We start from the raw sequence: 22,940 nt of genomic DNA, 5'->3' as shown, positions 1-22,940 counted from the left end.
GAGCTTGCCCCTCGTCTCCAGCCTCACCCTTCCCATTCCCCACCTGGAACCCTCTGCTCTAGCAACACTCAACTACTCCTCATTCACTGTGAATGCAGCCTTGTGCCTGTCCTACAGGTTCTTTCATGTCACCCTCTTGCCTGAAATGCCCATCCCACTTCCAACTACCCACCTCCTAATTCCTGTTCATTCAGTGTCATCTTTCCAGCAAGACCTCCCTAATACCTCTACCGCCATGCTGTCTCCCTACATTGGCTTGTAGCTCAATCCTTCTTTTTTGCCTCCATAACAACTGGTGCATGTTTCCATCATTGACATCTATCTTACTATTAATTCTATTCATTTCTCTGCTTCTCTCACCAGAACCATTTGCTCCTTGAGGGCTGTGATGGCACTCAATCAATCTGAGATTCTCTAGCACCTAATTTGGTGACTGGAAAAAAGAACAAATTTAATGAATTTTTCATGTGTGGATACACATGAAGAGAAACTGAAAATAAAGGGCCAGGTGGTGTTTATGAACAGACTAATAATGCATATCTATAAGAAAAAGAATGGACAAACCTTGCAAGAATTATTTAGCAAGAATTTACTAAACGCCTGCTTTGCACCCAGCCCTGGTCACATGCAGTGAATGACAATATGGCAAACAACTGAAACGTATGATTTGAAAATAAGATCATTCCATATGAGAGCCAATAAATGAAATCATAAGAGGGTTTTCTGAGCCTAAGTTCCCCTTCCTATGTGAGCCATCCCCTTACTCAGTGTCATAGCTTCTCTCAAGCCTCTAGAGTCGCAGGTAATACAAGGAAAGAAGAGCCAGTGCACCCTTTTCTCCCACTCGAGGCAGTTGAGAAGCCCCGAGGTCTGCCCACTCTTGTGCTTTCCTACCAGAGTTTCTCCTTGGCAGGTGCACCCTGGCCTGTGGCTTCCCTCAGACTGAAGTGGGGGACACTCAGATGCAAAGGTGGCTTTGGGATGAAAATAAGCAAAGGAAGCCAAAGCCAAATTAGATTTTTTACCATGCTAATGACATATCCTAGATTACAGTACAGCAGTGTAGCTCGCCAGAGTGCTACTTTAGGTATGACCAAGAGCATAATTCTTAATACTTAGAACTTCTTAGAGTTATTTGCATGTAACAGTTAAATCATTCACTTAAATATTTCTTAAGAATCCACATATACCAGGCCCTGTGCCAAATTCTGGAGATAAAAAGATCAATAAGACCCAGGTTTTGCACTCAAAAACCTATGATTTAATGAATAAGACAGACATAAAAAGACATAGTTGCAATAAATCATGATGAGGGGGTAGGTTATAGGGTCTTATGAGAACACAGGAGTAGAGAAGCTGATGTGGAGTAGGGGAGTGGCAAGAAGCAGTGAATATCCCCCACACCCACACCCCACACCCCATAAGACTTATTCTCTTTAGGAAAAGATTGGGAATAACTAGACTGGGGATTGGCAATTTTTCTTCCCACATATTGGTAAGTCATAGAACAGGTGTATGGGTGAAGCTGGGTGTCAAGGATGGGGCATGAATGATCCCGATGTTATAAAGTTCCAGAAGAGCACTGTGAATTTTCACCGTTTGTGAATAGCATGGAATATTTCAGGGGTTTAATTAATTTTGTCAGCAGCACCAAAAGGGCTTTCTACTAGATGAGAAGGAACATCAGAAGCCAGATATGTGGAATGTACCTCCCCCTGCTTAGTAAAGGGTAATAAAATAAGAAGATGCAGCTTCACTAGATCTTTTATCCGAGAGGACAGAGAAGGTGAGGCCTCCTTTCTATTCTTCTAAGAACAACAGGTGCACCTTACAAGAGAGCCAGTGCTATATGCCCAACCCAGAGAGACTAAGAGAGTGGGAAGATTGATGTATGAGTCAGAGAGCCTGTGGACAGGGCTTCAAAGACTAGATCTGAAGTGAAAACAGAGATAAGCATGGCCAGAACACATTCCTACGTCAGTAACTATAAGGACTGTGTATATCACACATTTGTCACATGCCAGAAAATGATGGTCCAAAGGGAGCCGTTAGTCAATCCCAATCTCACCCCTAAAATATATAGTATAGGGGAAAATAGTGGGATTGCTCTCCCAACACAACTTCAAGGCAAATTCTTTAGTTATCATCCCCCTTCCAAGGAGATGGTGGTCAGAAAATCCCTCCTGTGTGGAGGGCATCCATGTGTCCATTGCCATGGACAGTCTTGGTTTACACCACCCAGTCTCCAAGAGAAATTATTAATAGCACCCTCTTTAATTCTCAAAAGAGTTCTGATTTGGAAAATGAATCATCACTGTATATGAGATTTTGGAGCTCCAGTTGTGCCAAGAACTGGGCTCAACACATTTCTTACACTATTAAATCCTCACTATGAGCATTTCTATTTTTACAGATCAGGACTTGAAGCACAGAGTTTAAGAAACTTTCCCCCCAATCCTACAATCATCAAATAAAAATAATGGAAATTGTCCTATCTGAAGCCAAAAAGGCAAAGTCTGCCTACGTAAGGCTACGGTTTACCTATGTTTCTACAGCAGAACACTGCTCCCTTGGCAAGAATGTGAAAAGCTGCATCCAGGATGAAACTAACTAAAGAAGGTATGAGAACTTAGTCATTCAAAATGCGTGTATTTGCTATGTTCCAAGTAACCATGTTCTAACTTTATTTAGTTGGGTCTCAAAGGATGACTCATTTGACAGTAAAAGGAAGCTAGAAATATGAGGGATAGTATTTCACGTAAAGGAAAGAGATGAGAAACAACATGGCCTAATGAAGAACTTCTGGAGGTTCAGTAAAATGCAAATGGTAGGTTCAGGTTTGCAGACTAAGCAGAGAACAATCACTGAGCACCAACCGCTTGTGAGGGCTAGAGCTCCAGCTGCCGCCGTGGGGGCTGAAAGGACAGGTGTGGTCTGAGAGCTATTTAGTTGATGCAAAGGACAGATTCTAGCGTCCAGATGATCACTGGCCCCATGAAGCAGACGGAGAGGGCCAGATGCTGCTCAGTCCTGCCTGTGCTTCCCAAACTACCCCAGGCGGTGAGTCTACTGAATTGGAATTTCTAGGTGAGACGCCTTGTAATCTTATAATCAAATGTTTCCAATGATACTTACCACCTGGAAAGTTAGGGGAATACTGGGTAGTGGATAGTGAGAAGAGCATTTATGAAGAGCATGAGAAGAATAGAAGGAAGAGCATTTGTAAAAAAAGATAATAAATTCATTTTGGAAATAATTAATTTGATACCAGTGGAAATGTTTAACAGATATCTGAAATTAAGGAGAGGGTCATGCTAGAAATTCTTAAAGCGTAATTTAGGAATCATCCATGGGTCAGCAATCATAGGTGAAATCACCCCCATGGGACCAGATATTGTGATGAAAGTGAGGCATGAAGAACAAAACCCCAAACAATGGCAACATTTAAAGAGCATATGTACAAAGGGGCACCAATTAGAGAGAAAATTTGGAAGTCAGCAAAAAAAAATTACCAAGAAGGGGCGATGCCAGAAGCCAAAGAAATAAGTTTGACAATGAAGAGGGAGTGGTCAGCATGTCAAATACCACAAAGATAAGGAACTTGAATTTTCCCTGAAATGGGCCCTTCAGAAATCACTTGTAACTTAACCAAGACAGCTAGATTTCAGTGAAATGTAAAGTAAATGGTAGTAAGAAAGTGACGACAAACAGCATTAGCCATACTTTCCAAAATCTGGGTAAAGAAGGAAGGATGGGAGAATTAGATAACACTTAGATGATTTGGGGGTGAGGAGAGCTTTTCTTTTTTCGAGTCCCTGAGCAAGGCTGCCAGGAGTTATCAGGGAAGCTAGAGATAGGGATTCAGGAAGAAGAAAAAGAGTAGAAGACTATGGCTTGAGCCCCCAGGCCCAGGAGACATGATTTTATACTAACGGGTACATAAGCATTTCTTTATACCAAAGGAAAGCAATCAAGAATGAGAAGTTTAACATGAAAGAAAGAGCAGATAATTAATGGGTGAATGGCTATGAGGAGGTTAACAGGATAAAACCAAGCTGCAGATAGAGTTTTAAAAGGAAGAATGCATTGTTCTCTAAAAGAGGAGGAAAGAGGAAAGAATAGATGAAATCAAGAACTTTTTGATGGGCAAATAAGAATTCAAGGAACACATTCCAGGTAAAGTGGAAAGTCAGATAACCCATTGACAGAGATGGGTAGAGACTGGACCAAGAGCCTATGATGACAGCTCCAGTGAGAAACTATAGGAGATTATGGCACACTGACACCTTGAATCAATTGGCTCAAAATCCTTGCTGTGTCCACCAAACTTCCCACCATATCCAAGCCCTACCTCCCACACTAAACCAGACTTTAAAACGTTTATAAAGATCTCAGCTTTGTACTTACCCTTTTGAGATTCTAGTGAGACTCTGTTGAGATTTTGCTGTCCTAACATGGGAAGCAATAAATCAGCTTCCCCTTATCCACAGATTGTTCTGGCAATATTTTCGGGAGCCAGCATTCAGCAATTATTTCCAAAGAAAAAATTAACAGAAGATAATCAGACCTTTTCTTGATGACTAGGCACCAACCATATGGTAAGACTAGACTTCTAAAAATAGGTATTCAGAATTGCAAATGCTGAATAGTTTAAAGATTTCCTGATCAACTATATACATTTCATGAGTGAGGATATTAAAACTCAACAAATACAAATGATATGGTACAAAGAGGCCAATAAATAGAAACTTAAGCGGAGGCCCCAGAGAACTTCCCTTGTGAGGGTCTCCATCACCAAGGAAGCTGCTCTTCCTCCTCCTCGCCCCCAGCTCCCTGCCCCCTACTCACTGTACCACAGTGCCCGTTCACAAGCCCACTGGCTGCTCCGCTTTCCCCACTGGGCATGTTCCCCTTTCTGAAAAGGCAGGCATGGTAGAAGTGGGGAGAATCTTCGACCAGCAGGACAGTTCTTAAGGCTGAGAGTAAACTTTGAAATATGTCAGAATTCTAACCTCAAGCCTAAGAAGCTGTCCAAACCGAGCTCTCCGCTTACAAGGCCTCCTCTCGCCCCATATTTCTCCATTGTACGTTGTTCCAGCTCTCTTGCTTACTTTCTTCAAAATAGCTCACATCTCACTGTACCAGTCACTTTGCTGCTTTTGTTCATATCACTTAACTGATGATGGCAATATGAACATATTCTTTATTTAATTTCTTTCACTCTTTAGGAAAATTCAGTTGATATTTTTGTTGTTATTCACAAGGACACATTTTTTTTCATTTGCTGTATTTCTTGGCTTTCCTATTTATTTGCTATTTTGCAATATACTTATGGTTACCTAAATTTTGGTTAATTTCTAGATAAATTAGTTTTCCAAATCTCTGTCTTACAGCACTAAACACATAGTTGGTATTCAGCAAGTGTTTCTTAGATAAAATAGGAATTTCTTTTTGCTGGACCAACATATAAGTCCATTAACCGTTAACCTATGTAACCCATGAACCAGACTGGTGGATGCTGTAACTGTAACTACTAATAACAACTTAAGTAAAAGAAATTTACTCTGTGCAAAGCAGTGTCCTAAGATCTTAATTTGGGTTAACAAATTTAATCCTTAAATGAGCCCTAAAAGGCAAATACTGTTATCAACTACATTTTCAGAAAAGGAAACTGAGGCACAGGAAGGTGGAATAATTTGTCCAAAATCAAGTATCTAAGAACAACAGAACTAGGATTTGAACCCAGGTCATCTGGCTTCAGTCTCTTAACCACTGCACTATGCTAATGACCACTATAAATTTTGTTATTAGAAAATGTGAAGAAAAATTCCATAGCAACCAAATTAAATTTGGAAATAGTAATTTTAATTTTCTTCTTTTGTAATAGATTTGTGCATACAACTTTTCAAAAATGAATGGCCATTTTTTGTTTAGCAACTTTTAAAGAAGTATTATTTGATTCTAAAAAATGGGAGTTTAATAATTTCTAAATTCAATGAACTGTATTTGTGCAAACCTATCTTGCTTGCCTAAATGAACCAAAGTTCTTTCCTTACTTGTGATTAGCTTGACTTTAGGGATAATAACACAAGGAGAGAGAGAGAATTTGACTTATTCCTAAATGAGCAAGCTTCAAAGAAAATAAAATTGCAAACATTACAACTAGTGGCAGAAACATTTGAAGATTAATACTTTACTTTCTTAAGAAAGGAAGTGCTCAACCCAGAAGTTTCTGGCTCCTTTTCTCCTCAACAATTGGGGTGAGTTTTCTCTACCCCAATTCTATTTCCCCTGGGAAATAGAGAAATCTGGGCAAGTGACTGTGAAATTCCATCTCATTTTTCTTGAAATAAAGTGTGTCTTCTTTGCTCTTGAAGGTACTGCCTGTGTGCTTGTAATTTTTAACAATCCTTTCTTTACAGAGACTCTAAGTGGCATAGAAAATGGTTGCCAAGAATTCAAAACTGTCACAAGTCGTAAGGGATTATATTTGAGTGAGAAGCTGCTAAAATTGTTTCAAATCACCCAATTTCATGTAGTTGAAATGTGAACAGGGGAACAGAGGTGAAATGTAAGCTTTTAAAGGAATGTTAACTGCTATCATCAGGGAAAGATACCAAAAAAATAAAGACCCTACTGTCAGTAAAAATGTGGAAATGTTCACTAGGATTTGTGGGGGGAAAACCAGATGGGAAAAATGATGGGACAGAAAACAAAAGGGCAGACAATGTGAAATCTCTGTTTAATAAACACAGCTGGGATGCAGCTGAAGCTAAAGAGACACAGAAGCTACCTTTTTACTCACAAAGAAAATCTGCTAATGGTGGAAGTGAAATTGAATATTTGGTGGATGAATGGACATTTTCATGCCAAGAAAAAGGCATGATTATTTATTTCCAACAGCTTGTAGGACTTAACATTAAAGAGAAATTGCAAAAATCGATGACTGCCAGGAGAGGATGTCTGCTGTCTTGCATGGAAAGCACATTGACTATAAAAAGAAGAAATGTGAAAATCTTTGCAGTCATAAATGTACTCAAAAAGGCAGCTATTGAGAATATCCTGATGCACTTGGGCATTAATACATTCATGATATTCTTAACTAAAGAAGATAGGCATTTTTAAATGCTATGGGTAAGATTCTTTTATGACCAAATGATTTTATCTATGAAACAAATCAGTTAACCAAAAGTAGTGCCTTACTGAAATATAACTATTAAAATATAATTTCATAGATACAGCAGTTGTAACATTTATAGACAACAGATCTTCACTCAGGGTGTTCAGTTATTAAAATGTTGACTGGAATGCAAGACATTGGAATTCATTCCAATTGTAGCTGTTATTCTGAGACACAAATTTGGTTTTCACTTACCTTGATAATTTAATATGGTAGGCTTTGTTAGCAACATGAATTCAAAGACTTTCATCAACAATTATGAGATATTTTAATTTTTTCAGCAAGAATACACTCCTTGAAATTACCAGGCTTCCCTCTCTTAGGCCAATACTAATGCTTAACAATGCAAATTTCTCATTATTCAAGATGATAGTTGGATTTTGCATCAGCCTCAAAACCAGCTTAGTGTTTTAGGAACCTCAACTAAAAATTTCTTTACTCAGATAGTATAAGTTATGAACTACTTGAATAAATAAATTATTATACTAGACCTTTAAATACCACTTTATTATAAAAAGGTCCACTCTACAGAGTCAACCAGATTCTGTCTTTACAAATTGAGAGCAGAAAATAAAGGACCTGTACATTCTTTCTTAGATAATAATCTCTTATTTATTTTATATAACAAACATTTATGCTTCCAGCAGAATTCAAAGAGGAATAAGGCACAGGCTCTCGGGGGACTTATAATTAGTAATGGACACAGTATTGAGCAAAGTATGTGGGAAGGGGTGAAGGTAGAGACCAAAGGCTAAAAGAGTTTAGTGTTGCATATCCAGTAACCAGCCCCCAAATATCAAGTTGGTATTTTGCTGTGACGGTGGTTGGTTTTGTTTTGGTATGAGTCATTGTAAATTCCTGTCCTTTGCTCAGTATTAGAAGCCATTCATAGGAAAGCAAAACAAACAAACAAAAAAACAACAAGCCACTAAAATTAAGCTGGCCACATAAGCTTGCAGAAGGGGTCCTCATAATAGCATAGGTGGAAGTAGATGGCCAAGTGTGGGAATCTGGAGATTCAGAAGTCAGTTGTCTGTTTAACTTTGAACTAACCATTTAGCCTTTTGGGACCACAATTTCTCCATCTTTGAGATGATGTTAATAACATCTGCTAATAGGGGCCCTGAAAAGACAAAAATGACAATAGTTGCTAATTTAATGAACTCTGCTTCCTAAGTTTAAGTGGTCTAAAATGCTCCACATGCATCATCTGATGTTGTATCCTATGCGAATGACATCCCACGAAGCCGTCAATTGAGCATTCTGGACGAAATGCCTTTCCCAGGGCAATGAACTGGGATTCAAATCCAGCAGCCTGGCCTGAGGATTTATGGTCTTAACCATTAGACAACACTGCCTCTCTGAGGCTGAAGAGCAGATGATTCAAACAGAAATGTTGAAAGCACTGGAAATACTGTAAGTGTTGAAATTAAAGCCCACTTACTTCCTAGGGCTGCACAGCAGAGAAAACCCATCCTGTGCAAAGGTTTCTTTCAAGACTTCCAATATTTTCTCAAAGCTCAGTCCAGTTTAATTCAAGGCTTAGTTCCCAAAATCAGCACTGTGTTTGGAGAAACCTCCTCACTAATAAAAGCACTGACAAGACTCAACTGAATGTTACAGTGCAGAATGCTGATTCCAGGATATTCTAACCCAGGTGGATGGAGGTAAGGGGCTTCCGTGTCCACAGGACAGTGAAAGGAAGAACTGCCTCTGACTGGGTCATTCACTGAGCTGTAAGCGTACTTACTTTTTAACACACCCTTCTATTATTTGATGTAATGTAATAAGTAAAAAGAGTCCAGTCACTGTTGCTTCATTTTAATATCTCAAAGTTTCCTTCATAGGGTACTCCGGGGAAGTAATGGATATTTATTCACCCATCCACCAGTCATTCAAATAACTCTTGCTATAATTACTAAATATCAAACACATTCCAGGTTCTAGGGCTTCAAGATAATTGGGAAATGTCCCTGCCTTCAGGTAACTATAATCTGATGACAGTTTGGCGGGAGCGTGTGTGCAGGCTTAAATCAAAAGGTAATTAGAGATTGGAGCCAAGATGGTAGCGTGAGTAGAGCAGCAGAAATCTCCTCCCAAAACCACATATATCTATGAAAATATAACAAAGACAACTCTTCCTAGAATAAAGACCAGAGGACATAGGACAACATCCAGACCACATCCAAACCTGCGAGAACCCAGTGCCTCTTAAAGGGGGTAAGATACAAGCCCCAGCGTGGCGGGACCCGAGCACCCCTCCCCCCAGCTCCCGGTGGGAGAAGAGTAGGCAGAGCGGGAGGGAGACGGAGCCCAGGACTGCTGAACACCCAGCCCCAGCCATCCAGACCAGCGCAGACACAGTGCGTGCACGGGGCCCTGGATACTAGGGAAACAGGGCAGTAAGACCGGTGAGCAGATGCCTGAGGCTGGCGCCAGAGAATAAAGAAAAACGAGTGGCCATTTTTTATTTCCATTTTTAATTTTTAATTTTTTTAACTAAAAAAAAAAATTTTTTTTTTTGTGGTCATTGTTTTGTTTTGGCGGGTGATTTTTGGAAGTCTTAAAGGGGCAGGGTGGGACACTTAATCCAGAGGTAGAGAATCCGGGGATCTCTGGGCATGCTAATCCCCTGGGCAGAAGGGACCTCGGAGGACCCTTACAGAGATAAAAAGACTCCAGGCCGAGCCCCCTCCAACGCAACTACACCTTTTTGGAGCAGCAGCCCAAGCCAGGCCACGCCCACAGCAACAGCAGAAATAAACTCCATAGCAGCCGGGCAGGAAGCAGAAGCCCTATCTGCGCGCAGCTGCGCAGCACAAGCCACTAGAGGTCGCTGTTCTCCCAGAACAGGAGGGCCACAAACCAACAAGAAGGGAAGTTCTTCCAGCCGTCACTCGTCCCAGCTCTGCAAACTATTCCTATCACCATGAAAAGGTAAAAATACAGGCAGACAAAGATCACAGACACAACACAAGAGAAGGAGACAGACCTAACCAGTCTTCCTGACAAAGAATTCAAAATAAAAATCATAAACATGCTGACAGAGATGCAGAGAAATATGCAAGAGATATGGGATGAAGTCCAGAGGGAGATCACAGATGCCAGAAAGGAGATCGCAGAAATGAAACAAAGTCTGGAAGAGTTTATAAGCAGAATGGATAGGATGCAAGAGGCCATTGATGGAATTGAAACCAGAGAACAGGAACGCATAGAAGCTGACATAGAGAGAGATAAAAGGATCTACAGGAATGAAACAATGTTAAGAGAACTGTGTGACCAATCCAAAAGGAACAATATCCGTATTATAGGGGTACCAGAAGAAGAAGAGAGAAGAAAAGGGATGGAAAGTACCTTGGAAGAAATAATTGCTGAAAAATTCCCTAATCCGGGGGAGTAAATAATTGAACGGACCACGGAAATACACAGAACTCCCAACAGAAAGGATCCAAGGAGGACAACACCAAGACACATAATAATTAAAATGACAAAGATCAAGGACAAGGAAAGAGTTTTAAAGACAGTAGAGAGAAAAAGGTCACCTATAAAGGAAAACCCATCAGGCTAACATCAGACTTCTCGACAGAAACCCTACAGGCCAGAAGAGAATGGCATGATATATTTAATGCAATGAAACAGAAGGGCCTTGAACCAAGGATACTGTATCCAGCACGACTATCATTCAAATATGATGGTGGGATTAAACAATTCCCAGACGAACAAAAGCTGAGGGAATTTGCTTCCCACAAACCACCTCTACAGGACATCTTACAGGGACTGCTCTAGATGGGAGCACTCCTAGAAAGAGCACAGCAAAAAACACCCAACATATGAAGAATCGAGGAGGAGGAATAAGAAGGGAGAGAAGAAAAGAATCTCCAGACAGTGTATATAACAGCTCAATAAGCGAGCTAAGTTAGGCAGCAAGATACTAAAGAGGCTAACCTTGAACCTTGGGTAACCACGAATTTAAAGCCTACAATGGCAAAAAGTACATATCTTTCAATAGTCACCCTAAATGTTAATGTACTGAATGCACCAATCAAAAGACACAGAGTAATAGAATGGACAAAAAAGCAAGACCCATCTATATGCTGCTTACAAGAAACTCACCTCAAACCCAAAGACATGTAAAGACTAAAAGTCAAGGGGTAGAAAAACATATTTCAGGCAAACAATAGCGAGAAGAAAACAGGGGTTGTGGTACTAATATCAGACAAAATAGACTTCAAAACAAAGAAAGTAACAAGAGATAAAGAAGGACACTACATAATGATAAAGGGCTCAGTCCAACAAGAGGATATAACCATTCTAAATATATATGCACCCAACACAGGAGCACCAGCATATGTGAAAGAAATACTAACAGAACTAAAGGGGGATATAGACTGCAATGCATTCATTCTAGGAGACTTCAACACACCACTCACCCCAAAGGATAGATCCACTGGGCAGAAAATAAGTAAGGACACAGAAGCACTGAACAACACAGTAGAGCAGATGGACCTAATAGACATCTATAGAACTCTACATCCAAAAGCAACAGAATATACATTCTTCTCAAGTGCACATGGAACATTCTCCAGAATAGACCACATACTAGGCCACAAAAAGAGCCTCAGTAAATTCCAAAAGATTGAAATCCTACCAACCAACTTTTCAGACCACAAAGGCATAAAACTAGAAATAAACTGTACAAAGAAAGCAAAAAGGCTCACAAACACATGGAGGCTTAACAACACGCTCCTAAATAATCAATGGATCAATGACCAAATCAAAATGGAGATCCAGCAATATATGGAAACAAATGACAACAACAACACTAAGCCCCAACTTCTGCGGGACACAGCAAAAGCAGTCTTAAGAGGAAAGTATATGGCAATCCAAGCATATTTAAAAAAGGAAGAACAATCCCAAATGAAAGGTCTAATGTCACAACTATCGAAATTGGAAAAAGAAGAACAAATGAGGCCTAAGGTCAGCAGAAGGAGGGACATAATAGAGATCAGAGAAGAAATAAATAAAATTGAGAAGAATAAAACAATAGCAAAAATCAATGAAACCATGAGCTGGTTCTTCGAGAAAATAAACAAAATAGATAAGCCTCTAGCCAGACTTTTTAAGAGGAAAAGAGAGTCAACACAAATCAACAGTATCAGAAACAAGAAAGGAAAAATCACGACGGACCCCAGAGAAATACAAAGAATTATTAGAGAATACTATGAAAACCTATATGCTAACAAGCTGGGAAACCTAGGAGAAATGGACAACTTCCCAGAAAAATACAACCTTCCAAGGCTGACCCAGAAAGAAACAGAAAACCTAAACAGACCAATTACCAGCAACGAAATTGAAGCGGTAATCAAAAAACTACCAAAGAACAAAACCCCGTGCCAGATGGATTTACCTCGGAATTTTATCAGACATACAGGGAAGACATAACACCCATTCTTCTTAAAGTTTTCCAAAAAATAGAGAAGGAGGGGATACTCCCAAACTCATTCTATGGAGCTAACATCACCCTAATACCAAAACCAGGCAAAGACCCCACCAAAAAAGAAAACTACAGACCAATATCTCTGATGAACGTAGATGCAAAAATACTCAACAAAATATTAGCAAACCAAATTCAAAAATACATCAAAAGGATCATACACCATGACCAAGTGGGATTCATCCCAGGGATGCAAGGATGGCACAACATTCGAAAGTCCATCAATATCATCCACCACATCAACAAAAAGAATGACAAAAACCACATGATCATCTCCATAGATGCTGAAAAAGCATTTGACAAAGTTCAACATCCATTCATGATAAAAACTCTCAGCAAAATGGGAATAGAGGGCAAGTACCTCAACATAATAAAGGCCATCTATGATAAACCCACAGCCAACATTATATTGAACAGCGAGAAGCTGAAAGCATTTCCTCTGAGATCGGGAACTAGACAGGGATGCCCACTCTCCCCACTGTTATTTAACATAGTACTGGAGGTCCTAGCCACAGCAATCAGACAAAACAAAAAAATACAAGGAATCCAGATTGGTAAAGAAGAAGTTAAACTGTCACTATTTGCAGATGACATGATACTGTACATAAAAAACCCTAAAGACTCCACGCCAAAACTACTAGAACTGCTATCGGGATACAGCAAAGTTGCATGATACAAAATCAACACACAGAAATCTGTGGCTTTCCTATACACTAACAATGAACCAACAGAAAGAGAAATCAGGAAAACAACTCCATTCACAATTGCATCAAAAAAATAAAATACCCAGGAATAAACCTAAACAAAGAAGTGAAAGACTTATACTCTGAAAACTACAAGTCACTCTTAAGAGAAATTAAAGGGGACACTAACAGATGGAAACTCATCCCATGCTCTTGGCTAGGAAGATTTAATATCGTCAAAATGGCCATCCTGCCCAAAGCAATATACAGATTTGATGCAATCCCTATGAAACTACCAGCAACATTCTTCAATGAACTGGAACAAATAATTCAAAAATTCATACGGAAACACCAAAGGCCCCGAATAGCCAAAGTAATCCTGAGAAAGAAGAATAAAGTAGGGGGGATCTCACTCCCCAACTTCAAGCTCTACTATAAAGCCATAGTAATCAAGACAATTTGTTACTGGCACAAGAACAGAGCCACAGACCAATGGAACAGACTAGAGAATCCAGACATTAACCCAGACATATATGGTCAATTAATATTTGACAAAGGAGCCATGGACATACGATGGCGAAATGACAGTCTCTTGAACAGATGGTGCTGGCAAAACTGGACAGCTACATGTAGGAGAATGAAACTGGACCATTGTCTAACCCCATATACAAAAGTAAACTCAAAATGGATCAAAGACCTGAATGTAAGTCATGAAACCATTAAACTCTTGGAAGAAAACATAGGCAAAAACCTCTTAGACATAAACATGAGTGACCTCTTCTTGAACATATCTCCCCAGGCAAGGAAAACAACAGCAAAAATGAACAAGTGGGACTATATTAAGCTGAAAAGCTTCTGTACAGCAAAAGACACCATCAATAGAACAAAAAGGAACCCTACAGTATAGGAGAATATATTTGAAAATGACAGATCTGATAAAGGCTTGACGTCCAGAATATATAAAGAGCTCATACGCCTCAACAAACAAAAAACAAATACCCCAATTAAAAAATGGGCAGAGGAACTGAACAGACAGTTCTCCAAAACAGAAATACAGATGGTCAACAGACACGTGAAAGGATGCTCCACATCGCTAATTATCAGAGAAATGCAAATTAAAACTACAATGAGGTATCACCTCACACCAGTAAGGATGGCTGCCATCCAAAAGACAAACAACAACAAATGTTGGCGAGGCTGTGGAGAAAGGGGAACCCTCCTACACTGCTGGTGGGAATGTAAATTAGTTCAACCATTGTGGAAAGCAGTATGGTGGTACATCAAAATGCTCCAAACAGACTTACCATTTGACCCAGGAATTGCACTCCTAGGAATTTACCCTAAGAATGCAGCAATCAAGTCTGAGAAAGACCAATGCACCTCTATGTTTATCGCAGCACTATTTACAATAGCCAAGAATTGGAAGCAACCTAAATGTCCATCGATAGATGAATGGATAAAGAAGATGTGGTACATGTACACAATGGAATACTACTCAGCCATAAGAAAAGGGCAAATCCTACCATTTGCAGCAACATGGATGGAGCTGGAGGGTATTATGCTCAGTGAAACAAGCCAAGTGGAGAAAGAGAAATACCAAATGATTTCACTCATCTGTGGAGTATAAGAACAAAGGAAAAACTGAAGGAACAGAACAGCAGCAGAATCACAGAACTCAAGAATGGACTAACAGGTACCAAAGGGAAAGGGACTGGGGAGGTTGGGTGGGTAGGGAGGGATAAGGGGGGGAAGAAGAAGGGAGGTATTAAGATTAGCATGCATGGCGGGGTGGGAGAAAGGGGAGGGCTGTACAACACAGAGAAGGCAAGTAGTAATTCTACAACATTTGCTATGCTGATGGACAGTGACTGTAAAGGGGTTTATAGGGGGGACCTGGTATAGGGAAGAGCCTAGTAAACATAATATTCATCATGTAAGTGTAGATTAATGATACAAAAAAAAGAGGCAGTTCCTGTGTGGAGACCTCCAATGAGTCCTACACAAGGGTGTAAAGGGCATACATACAAAAGTGTAGGCAAATGGTCTGTTTGTGTTTATACAGAGGATCAAAGCCTAATTTGGCTACCCTGAAAATGAACTAATATACGATAAGAAAAAGAACTTCCAACATCAGCACTCTGGAAGATTCATGCCAGAAGATGATCATCAAAAAACCCCAACAAAGATCCACACACTGCTACAGCTGTAGATGCACTCATCCCACCAGTTCCTGGACTTGCCATGGGAATGAAGAAGGAGATATCTAAGCTGGCCTGTGCATACAGTAAAACAACGAATTTGACTGGATCTATACTGTTGGAACTCAAACAAGAATTAGGAGAAGTGCAAATTGTAGCGCTCCAAAATCTTACAACTATAGACTATTTACTGTTAAAAGAACATATGGGATGTGAACAGTCCCCAGGAATGGGTTGTTTTAATTTGTCTGATTTCTCTCAGACTGTTCAAGCTCAGCTGGACAATATCCACCATATCATAGATAAGTTTTCACAAATGCCTAAGGTGCCTAACTGGTTTTCTTGGTTTCACTGGAGATGGCTTGTAATTACAGGTATGCTTAGGTTATGTAACTATACTCCTATTATGTTAATGTGTGTGCGCAATTTAATTAGTAGTTTAAAACCTATACATCCTGAAGTTACTCTACAAGAAGATATGTCAAAGAAATAATCAATCTTCCCATGTTTTCTTCCGCCTGCTACTTCTATAGCTTTTCTTCTTCCTTCCTAATTACAACCCTTAAATAGAATTCGTGCCTCATATCAAATTTACCGAGTGTCATAATTCTTCCAAGTGGTAAAGATACCTCAAGACAAATGCTGGGCATAGAAGCCACAGGGCATAAATCTGCAAAGAAGTAAAAAGCTAACCTTTTCAAACAATAAGGCTTCTCTCTCACTTACCAACTTTACATTTCCCTGTATGGCCCCGGAAGATGACTGGTTAGCCAGAGACGGGTAAGATTCCTCAAGGGAGGAACAACCTAAGACAGGCACAGTCGCAGGGGGCCATCAGGTGAGGAATTGGGGATCAACAGAGGTGAGGCTTAGAACCTCACCCCCCCTGTTCTGAGAGAAATCTTCTGCATCTGTGGATGTTTTATTGCCCTTGTCTAGCTTGGATTAACACATAGTCTACAGGCACACACCTGATCATCTACATTTGCTCTCTTACAACACTAAACTATGTTTTCTACCTTTATCTTGTATCTATCTACCACTTCAGCATTTTATTAAAAATAATAATAATAAAGAGAGAAATGTGGTATCCACATATAAATCAAGTATAAAAATCAAATGAGTATTCATATTTGAACTGACTGTTTATAGTTCATAATGCATGAGCAAAACCGAAAGTTTCTGTGATGACTGCCCTTGTACTGTTCACCATGTAACTTATTCACTATGTAAGAATTTGTTCTCCATGTAAGAACTTGTTCATTATGCTTCAGAAGATTGGAGACTCATGAAAATTAGGCTTGGTGTGAATTAATGATTGTGCATTGAGCATTGACTCCCCTATACAGAATTTTATTGTTGTTAACAACCATTTGATCAATAAATATGAGAGATGCCCTCACAAAAAAAAAAAAAGAAGTACACACTTCCAATTGTAAAATAAATAAGTAACCGGGATGTAATGTATAGCATAAGGAATATAGTCAAAATATTGTAGCAACTTGGTATGGTGATAGCTGGTACCTAGAATTATCATGTATATAAATGTTGAATCACTGTGTTGTACACCTGAAACTAATGTAATGTAATACTGTGTGTCACTCCCTTCAATAAAAAATAATTATCTACAAAAAAAAAAATCAAAAAGTAATTAACACTTCGAGACAAGAACCAAAAGAAAACAAGGAATCATGTGAGATGGAAACACAGAGGATCAAAAAACTGATCAAGGCTTCCCAGGAAGAACAGCCTGGGTCTTAAAGGGTGTGCGCGGAACATTTAGACGGGCCGTTCTTTACGGGAGAAAAGCTCGCTCCTCTCACTCCCTCCACTGAATTAAGGAAAGCAGATGACCTTATCTAGAGCTGCTTTTAAAGGACAGGTGAAGTCTATTTATTATCTAAGATGCTAAATGAACAGCTCAGATTACTTATCATTGGTCAGTAAGACCATTAGTCCAATTCAGAGTCAATAAGAGATAATGACGGCAGAAGTGGACCAGGCATGGATGACCCCATTCCAAACCCTGGTCTGTACCAGTTTAGAGGGTAATCTGCAGTAATACGAACTGATAAAATGAGAAGAAAATTAATTTCAACTGTAGTTTGCACTGAATCCTTAGGAGGTATTGAAAATGACCTTTTGGAAAGAAGTTCTTCGTTTGAAATGAAGGAAGGGGGGCAGAGCCGCAGGGCGGCGGGGAAGGAGGCCGGGAACCGCGGGCAGCGGTGGTCAAGGGAGGTCCCCGTGTGAAGTCAGCACGGGAAGCCATGGACAGAGAGAAAGGCAAAGGGCCTTCATTTAGAAGTCAGTTCCTGGAGGCATGAGGTGGGAGGCGCTGCAGATGCCACAGAAGGCTCTCGGTAGAGCAGGTGGGCCATGGGGGGGACTGTACCGGCAGCTGCGTGGGAGGGCAGGGCAGGTAAGAGACGAGATGTCTGTGTTCACCTCCGAATCGTTTCCTGTGGAATGCGTGCTGTTACCTTGTGCTCTGGAGGGAGGCAGAAAGAAGGGGGATGTTCATCAGGGGCCAAAGCTGTCAGAACTTGGGAGCAGGAGCCGCATCTGCGGTGCCCACCCTTGCATCCTGGTGCTGGGGACTTCTGTTGTGGGGCTTCCATAAGGAAGAAAGAGTTTGTGGGAAAGCTGCATATCTGGGAGTGTTGATTAATATGTTCATGGTGAAAAATAACCTGGTAGTATTTATTAAGATAAGATTGCACATGCCCTTAAAGACAGCAGTCTCACTTTTGGGAAACTATTTGCCAGAAATAAATTTACCAATACGAAAGAATTTGCATACAGAAATGTTAATAGCAGCATAGTTGGGAAGTGGCCGGGAAATAAGAACCACCTGAATGTCTGTCACCAGGAGAATGGCTTATTAAATGATGTTTGGCTGTGCTGCTGAATACCAGGCTCTATCTGGTATGTTGATACATCTAAAGTGTAATGCATCATTTATGTGTATTAAGCTAGAAAGCAGAACATAATTTAAGTGAAAGAAGGCAGGTTTCAAAGCAATGTGTATGGGATAAGCCTGTATTTTTAACACAGGAAAAGAGGGAAGAGAAAGAGGATGAGGATGAAGGGAAGAGGAAAAAAGCCAAAGAATGAGACAGGACTCCAGCTCTGGAACCAGCCTGCTTGCGTTGCAATCTGGGTGCCACTGCTCACTGTGTGACTTGATGAATTATTTAGACTTCCTGGGACTGAGTTGACTCGTCTGTGTATTGATGATAGCATCTACCTCACACATTTGTCATAAAAGACAAAAAAAATTCACATAGCATACTTAAAACAATCCTTTGCACTTGATAAACATTCTCATTGTTCTTATTTATTATTATTATTTTTTGGTCATAAGAACATACAGAAAAGTGAAAACATTTATTCACCAAACTACAAACCTTGTTTTCACAAGTGAGTGGGACTAAAAAGTGGAGAGGAAAATTATTAACTTTGTGTATATACCATGCTGTGCTGTTTAACTTGTTATAAGAAGTGTGTGTTAATGTAATAAGTTGAAAATCAAATACAATAAAATATTTTAAAAGGTTAAAACAAAATGAGGAAAAGTGTTGAGGTTGGAAAGCACTACAGCATATTAAGAAATGTTACTGAAATGGAATGACTCTAGTAATTAAATATATTCCCAAGTAATAGAACAGAAAGATCTGAAATAGACCCCCAGTAGATATGAGACTTCATTGTAGGTTAAGGTTAGTACTTCTAATCATTACAGAAATGTGGGATTATTAAGAAACGGTACAGAAACAGTTGGTTAGCTCTTTGAATAAAATAATGTTGAATTTCTCTGAATAAAATAATGTTGAAATAAATACCAAGTATATCAAAGAGTTAATTATTTCTAAAAAAATGAATAAAACATAAAGTGATATTTTCATATCTTGAGGTAAAGCAAGCCTTTTAAGCATAAAACCAAACAAACTAATCATAAGGAATAAAATAGAATTGACTGTATAAACATTGAAAATTTCTATACATCTCCTATCTCCTTTATCCAATTAAAAAATGTATAGATGAAAATATGAGGTAATAATTCTTAAGTAATGTGTGAAAGGTGACCCAGTAGAAAAAGAATGGGCATGAGAAAGAAGGACAAGACAATTTACGAAAGAAATATCCGTGGACATGTGGACAGCCAGTCAGTTTTCTCAGCGTGCATCTAGCTGAGAACATACCACTTTTACTTAATCAGATTGATAATGACCTTTAAAGGTTAACATCTAAAAGACCGCTTTAAGTTAATTCACTCCAAAATGCAAGTGACAAAATCCAAGTGGCAGCCATACCAGCTGTTGGTGGCAAATAGGAGCCCCACCTTTGCTCTGAGGCATCGCTTCATTCCTCTCTGTAAGAGCTTGTAAATCCCAGGGACCTTCTGTACCTGTGTGGTTTGGTATGCGGGGAAATGGCTTTCTCACTCAGTGCTGTGCGGGAGGTAAAATGGTACAATCTATGAAGGGCATTTAGCAAGAGGCATAAGAACCATTTAAAAATATATATGTATGTATGTATATGTGTATATCAAACACACTTTGATTTAATTACTTTACATGAAATTGTAATAAAAAATTATCTCAAATGGAGGAAAATATTAATCTGAAAGCATTTCCACTGAAGCATTGTATAGAATAGCAAAAGAATGAAAAGAATCTGCTCAAATGCCAAATGATTTCCCTCATTTGTGGAGTATAACAACGAAGCAAAACTGAAGGAACAAAATGGCAGCAGACTCACAAGAATGGACTAGTGGTTACCAAAGGGGAGGGGTGGGAGAGGGTGGGTGGGGAGGGAGGGAGAGGGGGACTGAGGGACAGTGACTGCACTGGGGTATGGGTGGGGACTTGATAATATGGGTAAATGTAGTAACCACATTGTTTGTTTTTTCATGTGAAACCTTCATAAGAGTGTATATCAATCATACCTTAATAAAAAATTAAAATAAAAAAAAAGATAGCCACTCTCCCCTCTGCACCACGCAGGATGGAAGGAGTGAGAGACTGAGCTGTGAGCAATAAAATCCTTTCTCCCCCAAAAAAAGAATCTGTCTGCTATCAATAGCAGATCTTTTAAATAAATAAATCCATGTGATGAATTCACTAAAATGGTGACATATAAAAACAGGAAAAATATGCGCTGCAACAAGCTAAGCAATGTGAAGGAGAAGAAAATTACAAAGCCCTATTTAGCAGTCCACTTTCTTATTTTAAAAATCTGGAATTATACTGAATGTGGTCATCTCTGGGAGGTGGTTTTAAAAATGTTTTCATTTTCTTGTTTCCTTTGTGAGAGTGCATGTATGTGTGTGTGCATGCTCTATGTGTTTCATATTTCTTACAGTAAATATGTACTACTTAGTAATCAGAGAGGAAAATTCCTGAAAAATGACCAGAGTTGGGGGCAGGGAAGAAAAAGAGTCTACAGATTTGCCAAGATTGTTTAGTCAGTGTATTAGGTGAAAGTAATGAAATCAAGTTGCGAAATGCTAGAAGCTCTGCCCTGGCTGGCCATCAGCCCCACCACCACCCTGGAGCCCCCATCAGCCCTCGTTCATTTCTCCTCTGCACACACTGGGCCGATGGTTCTCTCCAATCCAATTTTATGGAAATCTCTAGCATCAACTCCTTGTCCATCCGCCTCTCTGGAACAAACCCTCCCTATTCTCCTGTCTGCCTTTAATTCCCATGTCAAAGCCTGTTTTCTCTAAATGCTTCTCCTGAGTTTGCCCAGCTATGTTGTACTATCCACTAGAACAATCTCTGATCTTGTACAAATTAATTAAACTTTCTGTGAATCAGTTTTCCTATAAAATGGGAGTAATAAGAGTACCTACCTATATCACAGGATTGTTGATGATCAAATGAGTTAAAACATGTAAAATGCTGAAAATAATGTGTAATAAATAGGTAAGCACAATAAATGTGGGTTGTTTGTATTAGTGATGTTCTTAGTTTACTACTTTTCCAGAGTTTTTCTATGGCAACCTGGTCCTGTAAGGAATTAATGGTACAAGATTATAAAAATAAATCCAAGTACGTGAGGGAAGCATCAGCTACACAAAATTAATAGGGTTCTTTCCTGCAAAATTAATAGGATCTGTACTGACTCTGAATGAGGTAGACAGTGTGGGGAATTTTTCAAACTTCCATTAAAAAAAAAATCCCCTGACCCCTCTTCTTAACATCTTAATGAATGGTTCTTTTTTTAAAGGCTAATATGTTTGTTTGTTCATTGCTTATCATGGATTTGTCTTTCTCCCCCTCTTCACTTCTAGTCAGTAACTTTCGGACAGAGACCTTTTAAGCCAATTCATTGGTTCTTCTGAAAGCACTTTGATGTAAGAACTGTATAAATGTGAGGTGATGGCTCCTTTCTAAATGGTTTGCATTTCTGAGGCATGAAAATTTCTTGCCTGGCTTGTATGGGTGTGAAATAAATTTTTATTGAATGGAAGAATGAGCAGATGAATGCAAGGAAAACCATTCCACAGTCTAAAATAATGAATTAATTAATTGTTTTGGAGAGCTCAATAAAGCAGTGGTTCTAGAAAGGGAGGCTGTGTTCTAATATGAAATGTGTGGACTACACATATAGTTTACACTAAACCACTGCGTGTTTTAGAAGTTTAGCTCAAGAAAGGCTCGTAAGTGACTCAGAAATACAGCAGCACATTGTGCCACAAGGACGGCCTGCAAAGCTCATACAGTCGCAGACACAAGAGCAAAGGCGGGGATCCTGACTGTCTGCTCTGTGTTCCTGACGTGCTGTGATCAGCGAAACAAAACCTTCCATGGATTCCCAGTTTGAGTGGAACACATGCAGGTGGTCTGAGCTTGTCAGCTGGGAGGCTCACCTGGTCCTCAGTTCACAGTTCACTGTCTTGTGCCTTCACCCGTGGGTAGACTTTTTGGTCTGCTGACTCCTCATCACCCAAACAATTGTGTTTAAAGTCAGGATAGGAGTTCTATCCAGATTGCAGGATGCTTGGGACTGCCTGCCCTCTGTGGATGATGGATGTACATTAGCCGATCTAAACAATTAGTTAAGGAACAATCCAGTCCCTGGTGACAATTAGGATGTTTAAGACATCTTGCTGACAGCTGTGGTGACAGCAGATGGACGGTAAAACTATCCCTCACTGAAATCATGAAACTGGGCCTTTCTGACTTACAGGCAGCTTGTTGGTGTTTGTGTGTCTTAAGGGTTTTTTGTATGGGCTTTTAAAGGACTTTTTAAAGGACTTTAGAAATGACTGAAAGGATTGCTACATAGTGAAAAATGTAGAAATCACAACCTGTAATTCTAGCTGAATCATTTCTCAGATCCAGCTCTTCAGAGGATTAAACTGACGGGAAAAA

The 22,940-nt window shown here is 39.6% G+C and overlaps 1 long non-coding RNA gene across 1 annotated transcript; it reads right to left on the bottom strand.

The window, feature by feature from the left end:
• Window positions 1-6,752: 6,752 nt before the first annotated feature.
• On the bottom strand, window positions 6,753-22,675 carry LOC130679857 (uncharacterized). Its single transcript, XR_008992826.1, has 3 exons — window positions 22,436-22,675; window positions 19,901-20,009; window positions 6,753-6,991 (listed from the first exon to the last, which is right to left on the bottom strand). It is a non-coding gene; the product is annotated as an uncharacterized LOC130679857 (long non-coding RNA).
• Window positions 22,676-22,940: the final 265 nt, after the last annotated feature.

The sequence above is a fragment of the Manis pentadactyla genome, chromosome 12 (genome assembly GCF_030020395.1).
Source record: "Manis pentadactyla isolate mManPen7 chromosome 12, mManPen7.hap1, whole genome shotgun sequence".
Taxonomy (NCBI): Eukaryota; Metazoa; Chordata; class Mammalia; order Pholidota; family Manidae; genus Manis; species Manis pentadactyla.
This window is presented reverse-complemented; position numbering and strand designations above follow the sequence as displayed.